Source organism: Cryptotermes secundus, unplaced genomic scaffold (assembly GCF_002891405.2).
Source record: "Cryptotermes secundus unplaced genomic scaffold, Csec_1.0 scaffold292, whole genome shotgun sequence".
NCBI classification, from domain to species: Eukaryota; Metazoa; Arthropoda; class Insecta; order Blattodea; family Kalotermitidae; genus Cryptotermes; species Cryptotermes secundus.
In genome coordinates, this window is record NW_019731979.1 from 556,009 (window position 1) to 562,798 (window position 6,790).

General features: G+C 41.1%; 1 protein-coding gene across 3 annotated transcripts in view; it reads right to left on the reverse strand.

Moving 5' to 3' along the window:
- Positions 1-6,790, reverse strand: part of LOC111867379 (alkaline phosphatase) — a 565,319-nt gene that overhangs the window by 495,141 nt on the left and 63,388 nt on the right. Inside the window, exon 1 of one of the 3 annotated variants that reach the window (XM_023857175.2) lies at positions 4,854-5,043. The exons of 1 other annotated variant lie outside the window; for it this stretch is intronic. The gene's annotated coding sequence lies outside the window, so the exon portion shown is untranslated. Of the gene's footprint in view, positions 1-4,745; positions 5,044-6,790 lie in introns of those variants that run through there. One more of the 3 variants, XM_023857174.2, reaches the window with a different exon arrangement.

Consider the following 6,790-nt stretch of genomic DNA (forward strand, 5'->3'; position numbering starts at 1 on the left):
CTAGATCTTACACATTCGGTAGGACTCCTTGGGCGAGTGATCAGCTCGTCGCAAGGCCTCTACCTGTAGACAAACACAGAAAAACGCACACAAACATCCATGCCCTGAGTGGGATTCGAATCCACGATCCCGGCTTCCGAGCGAGCGAAGACAGTGCATGCCTTAGACCGCTCGGCTACTGTGACCGGCAACTTGTGCTTTTTACTAAACATTATTTTTTTCCACCTTGGCACTAGAGCCCCATTGTGCCTAGGCCTACTTCCATGAACTTCTCCGTTCACTTCGGTTTTTCTAGATCTTACACATTCGGTAGGACTCCTTGGGAGGGTGATCAGCTCGTCGCAAGGCCTCTACATGTACACAAACACAGCAAAACTCACACACACAAACTAAACATCCATGCCCTGTGTGGGATTCGAACCCACGATCCCGCTTCCAAACGAGCGAAGAGAGTACATGCCTTAGATCGCTCGGCTAGCGTGACCGGCACTAAACATTTTTAGGGCAATGAAATCAAGGAGGACTTCTTAGGCGATAGGTACGAGTATATCAAACACTGCGTGTAAGAAATACACAAAACTTTCTAGTCAAAAAGCCGGGAGGGAAACACTGCTTGAAAAAAGACAGGCTCAGATAGCAAGATTCCTTTTAAATTCGCTTAGTGGGGGGTGGACTCCAACTGGGTCCACTCGCCACGGCGGCCACTGATTGGTCTATTGTACCTGCCCTGGTGATTATGATGATGGAGAATTTGGTGGAATGAAGATTGGCAAGGGGAAACCAAAGTACTCGGAGAAAACCTGCCCCAGCGCCACTTAGCAGGATGGTATTCAAGTATGTAAAGCGACAGTTTTTGGGGGGGGGGGTGGATTCATCTGGCTTAGAATTCAGCTCAATGACTGCCTCTCGTAAATGTGGTAATGAATCTCCCGGTTCCATGTAAAGTAGGGAAATACTTAACCAAGTAAGAGGCCATTAGTCCCCAAAGGTTCTTGAGAAAGAAGACGAAAATTCTGTCTATCCATCTATCTAATATTTGGTAGGACTTTTTGAACGGGGGATGAGCCCGTCGCAAGGCCCACACCTGCACACAGGACAGCATAAATACAGAATAAACGCACACAGACAATTCCTTGAGAGGGATTCGAACCCACGATCCGCGTGTTTGAGGGGGCGAAGACTATTCATGCCTTTGACCGCGCGGCCACTGTGATCGGAGAAGAAAATTCTAGGACAGTAAGTAATAACAATTAGGCTAAACACTAATATTCCCATACGTAGCGCAAATCCTACTGTAACACCACGTATTGCAACTTTTTTTTTTTTTTTAAGATTCTGTTCGAACTACAAAACCGATCCTGTAAATTTATGTTCTGCAGATTAGCCTGTAAGGAAAGGAAAGAACCAAGTTTTCATTCTATGAAAACACTCCCTTGGGTGAGGCTCTAGCTGAAATTCCGTGCTGAGATTCAAACTGCGTGCAATTTACTCATCGGAAATAACATGTATGTTTCTCTTAATACTAAGATAACTGTTCTTGTAGATATATATTATTTGAAGTTCATTTCATCAGCTAAATGAAAAATTGTAGATGGTATATTAAAACAGAGTGTAAGCACATTTTTTCTGAACGCCTTAATTAGTAAAATTTGTTATATTTTCTATGATAAATGTAAAATTACACAGGCATATATAATATGTGAAGTGACCAGAGGTAAATATGGCCGTTTTTATTTGAGCACTACACTGAAGAGACCGGTTTGCTTCATGCTCCGAAAGAATTTACCTGTGCAGGTATATAGGTTTTCCGTCCGCTAATGTACTTCCCTCTACGTTAATGAAATGCTCAGAACACCGTATGAAAAGGCTCTAACAGAGCGCAGGATGTGAGGTTCTCGCAGCGGTGGTTATGAAAAGTACTGACTTCTAGTCCGGTGAAAGTCGACCGACGTTACGGAGAAAAATACAGCCTCCATCTTCAGGGTAGAATAAACAGCGCAAACAACCAAAGTCTGTTGATTTTCAACTAACTGCATGGTGTTATATTCCAGAAGTTAGTGCTCCCCAGTCGTCCAGAACTTTCTTATTACTTTTCCAGACTGTATGAGTTAGATCATCCAACCCAGATAAGTATTAAGTTCGACGTGCCAACGTTTCTCTTCAACATCCACAGAAGAATCAGTTGAGAGATTAGACCTAATTGAAAACAGGCTGAAACTACTACCGCCTTAATTTATGCTAATTAATTAGTAATATTATAATTACTCTAATATAGCCACCGTCATCATAATCTTATGGCAAAATGTGGGAAATTAAATTGTTTTGTGTAGGTTTATATAGCCCAATCCACGAAACAGAGTCTTTCAGGAGCGGATACTCAGCCGGTCGGACAATTCCCCTGGAGGTTCATCACTGTGTGTCGATAAAAATTTCTCCAAATTACTCTCTCTTGAGACTGATGAATCCAGTCCTAATTTTCACATCCTATCCTTGTAAGATCCACTTGAATATTATCTTCTCATTTAAGTCTATATCTTCTAAGTGACATTTTCGCTTTAACTTTTGCAACTAGAATATAGGTGCGGTGCACGCCTGTGTATACGTTATCTTCGAATATCAACCAAAAATGCTTCTTCAATATTATGTCAAATGAAACATTTTTATGTTTTACTGATAGGGGTTGTGGATGGAGCTAAGAGTGATAAAACCAATTACAGATTTTGAAGATATTGTAAAAAAAATTCAATTTCAATTCGAAAGGTTAAATGCAGATTATTTCAAAAAATTTCTTAAACACTTAATTACAATTTTGATCTTGAAATGTGTAATAATGAAATATTTAATCTTCGCGTGGATTTGTTTCGCTGAATGAGTTCTGAGGTCAATGTATTTATGTAAATCAGTTGTGGCAAAAATCAAAGATCAGGCTGTGTGATGGACGGCAGAGGAAACGGGAAGGCATTGAACAAATCTGCACCAGCCTCACTATTTCTGTAATTCTGAAGCGACTCCTGAAAGCACATATGACAAGCGCAGTACCAACCGAGATAAGTAAAGCGACGTTGTAACAAGCATTGCTCAAATTGTCACAGAAACACCGCTTCAAGGGAGGAGATATTTCCTTCAGGTCGGAAACAGATCAAGGCCTACACCGTTGAAGAAGAAGGAGAATGAAAAGGAGGAGGAGGAGATGGACGAGGAGGGGAGGAGGAGGAGGAGAAGAAGAAGAAGAATGAAAATAATGAGAAGAAAAAGAAAGAGGAGGAGGAAGAGAACGAGAAGAAGGAAAAGAAGAAAGCAAAGGAGAAGGATAAAGAGAAGACGAAGGAGGAGTAGAAGAAGAAGGAGATAAGTAGGAGAAGAAGAAGAATGAAAAGAATGAGAAGAAAAAGAAAAAGGATTAGAAGGAGAAGGAGGAGGAGGATGAGGAAGAGAAGGAGAAGGAAAAGAAGAAAAAGGAAAAGGAGAAAGAAAACAAGAAGGATAAAGAGATGACGAAGGAGGATAAGAAGGAGAAGAAGACGAAGGAGGAGGAGAAGAAGAAGAAAATGAAAATAATGATAAGAAAAAGAAAGAGGAGGAGGAGGGGAAGAAGGAGAAGAAGGAAAATGAAAAGGAGAAAGTAAAGGAGAAGGATAAAAAAGGCGAAAGAGGAGTAGAAGACGAAGGAGGAGGATAAGAACGAGATGAAGAAAAATGAAAAGAATGAGAAAAAATGAAAGAGGATTCGAAGGACATGGAGGAGGAGGAGGAGGATAAAGAGAAGACGAAGGAGGGGTAGAAGGAGGATGAGGATAAAGAGAAGACGAAGAAGAAGAAGAAGAATTCGCTACACAGTAGTTGCAGAACTGAGCATACTCTAACTATCCACTCACGCCTATTATTGTTAGAAAACGTTTTCATTCGTAATATACAAACATCGAGCAAAATCAGACAGTACTAGAGCTTACCAGAATCTCTTCATATATATATAACATTGAAGATGTCCTCTCGAAACCCAGACTCAGAACCAAATATTAAATTAATAAGTGCAAATTTTCTTCGAACTTTCCAGAGGTATAATCTTCCCCCTCCCCCCTCTTGGCACTACAGCCCCAGTGGGACTAGGCCTACCTCCATGAACTTCTCCGTTCACTTCGGTTTTTCTAGATGTTACACTTCCGGTAGGACTCCTTGGGCGAGTGATCAGTTCGTCGCAAGGTCTCTACCTGTACATAAACACAGAAAAACGCACACACACAAACTAAACATCCATGCCCTGAGTGGGATTCGAAACCACGATCCCGGTTTCCAAGCGAGCGAAGATAGTATATGCCTTAGACCGCTCGGCTACCGTGACCGGCCGGTATAATCTTACTGTACATATTTACCACGTAACCACGTAAACATTAAAGTTGGCTCTGTACAATTCTTGGCATGCTAGAAAAACAAGTAATTAATGAAAATAAGTATATATCCGAAAATATCGGCAACTGAATTCTTAGGCAGAAAAAGGTCAGGTTTGAAAAATCTGAGAATTGAAAAATTACACCGAATTAAACGTTCTTCAAAATTCATAAACACAGTAAAATTGGCCTAAACTGAAAAGGCAATGGTTGCGAATTCTGTTATGGCAACCTCCTAAACCTCCCAATGACCATAACACATGCCATATTCTTCACTAAATAGAAAAGACCGAAATTTTATCCTATATTAAAGGTATATATCGTTAAGTGCTGAATGTTGATGAAGAAGACAACACTTACATAGAAACTTAATACAGTGTGACGAAAATGGACACTCCTTCGGTGATTGTGATGATATTCGCAGTAAACTAAATGGAAATAGAAAGACACACTAGAACATTCACTTACAAGTTTTGTTAAGTCCACCGTTTGTATGCTTATACAGGACTTCAGCAAGAACTTCTACACGTTACACCGGTAACACAACCTGACACTGATTATAAACGGAAAGTCACACCACGCGTACGAATGGAGTCTTTTGCACTACCGAACGTTCGTCCATCAGTCAAACTCTCCTGAATTGGCTGGCCGCGACGCTGATACTGAGCCAAAACCTCCAAAAGCTCAACAGAGGGCCTTCACACAGATCTGCGAGAAAGAGACAGGTATATGCAACTGGAGCCGGTGTTGCTGAAATACTGCTCACACTGCACTGCGCAGCCGCAATGGAACAAGATCCTTTAACATATGAAAACCCAGCTTAAAATATTTGCAAAACTGAGGTAAAACCTATCGGAGAGCAGATTGAAGCGAAGTTAAATTGTTTCCTATGGGAAAACTAAGCATTTCCTTTGTGTAATTTTATGTGTCAAGTGTTTTAAAATAACAAACCAGAAATGTGAATGTACCATATTATCGGTGAAGAAATTATTTTGACTAATGTTATCGGTTTATCGACTATTTCAAATTCGTTTGAAATTATGGCCTTTGAAGAGTTACTCAATTTCACGATTATGAAAGACGCTTTTAGCAATTTTTACTTCCCTGACACCAAAATAGTTATGTTAAGCTTGCTACGTAATTAATTGAAAGCAATGTAGACGATGCATGGCACGCGGTAACGCGGTTGGTTGAGGCAATATGCTATAAGCAAGATGGTCGCGGGTTCGACTCCCGATGAACTAATTGGATTTTTTCATTTGACCTAATCCTCCCGTCAGCATTATGGTCCTGGGATCGACTCAACCTCCAAGAGAAATGAGTATCAGGAATATTCCGGGGAGTAACGGGCGGCCGGAGCGTAACGCTGACAATCTTGCCACCATCTGTGAGCCGATAGTCTAGAAGAAGTAATGGGAATAGTGCAACACTTAAGAATTTAATTTACAACTGCGTAATTTTTAACTAGTTGAAGCATGAATTTCTTCTAATTGACATTAAAGAATTCAGTCCCTATCTAAAAGGGAAAACAGTGTTGTATGTTTTAATGGCCAAATGGTTTAACTGTTTCCGGAAACAATAAGTTTTTATTCTCAGAATCATACGAGAAACACATACACTCTGTGGACGAAATTCAGAGATCTGTTTGAGTAACTGAGCAGATTCCACACAGGGAACCTGATAAACTTGTATTTGGGTAGGTGTTGAGTTCGAAACTCTGTCCGCACACTGGCTAACTTCACTGAGGTTTTCACGTGTTCCCTCAGTTACTTCAGGCGAATTCCGGTATAGTACCTTAAGTAGGTCACGACCGCTTCCTTCAAAATCCTTTCCAACTCATATCTTTTCAGTCGTCCTACCATCCGACACTACATAATTTGAAATATTTAAATCGCCGTTAAATATCCCACAATCACCCCATGAGTAGTCCTTCTTGAGAAGAAGTTAGTCGCTCAGCTAGTCAAGAAATTCCCCCGTCTTGCAGAATCCAGATCGTTTACTGTCGTGTTCGTATACGCCCGCCGTTGGGTCCTATCCTGAGACAGCTGAATCCAATACACAGGCAAACACCCTGCTTCTTTAAGACCGGTCTCTTACTTTCAGGTACCTAGAATAATTGTTTAAATCCCTCATCCCTTTCTTGTGTGATACCAGTCCATATTAAGTTCCATTTCTTGATAATAGATTAAGATGTTTAGGGTAGTTGGTTGAGGCACTATGCTACAAGCCGGAAGGTCGCGGGTCATTGGATTTTTATCAATTGACCTAATCCTTCCAGCCGCACTATTGCCCTGGGGTCGATTCAGCCTCTAACAGAAATGAGTACCAGGAATATTCTTGGGGGTAAAGAGCGACCGGCGCGTAGGGCTGACAACCTTGCCGCCATCTATGAGCCGCATGTCTAG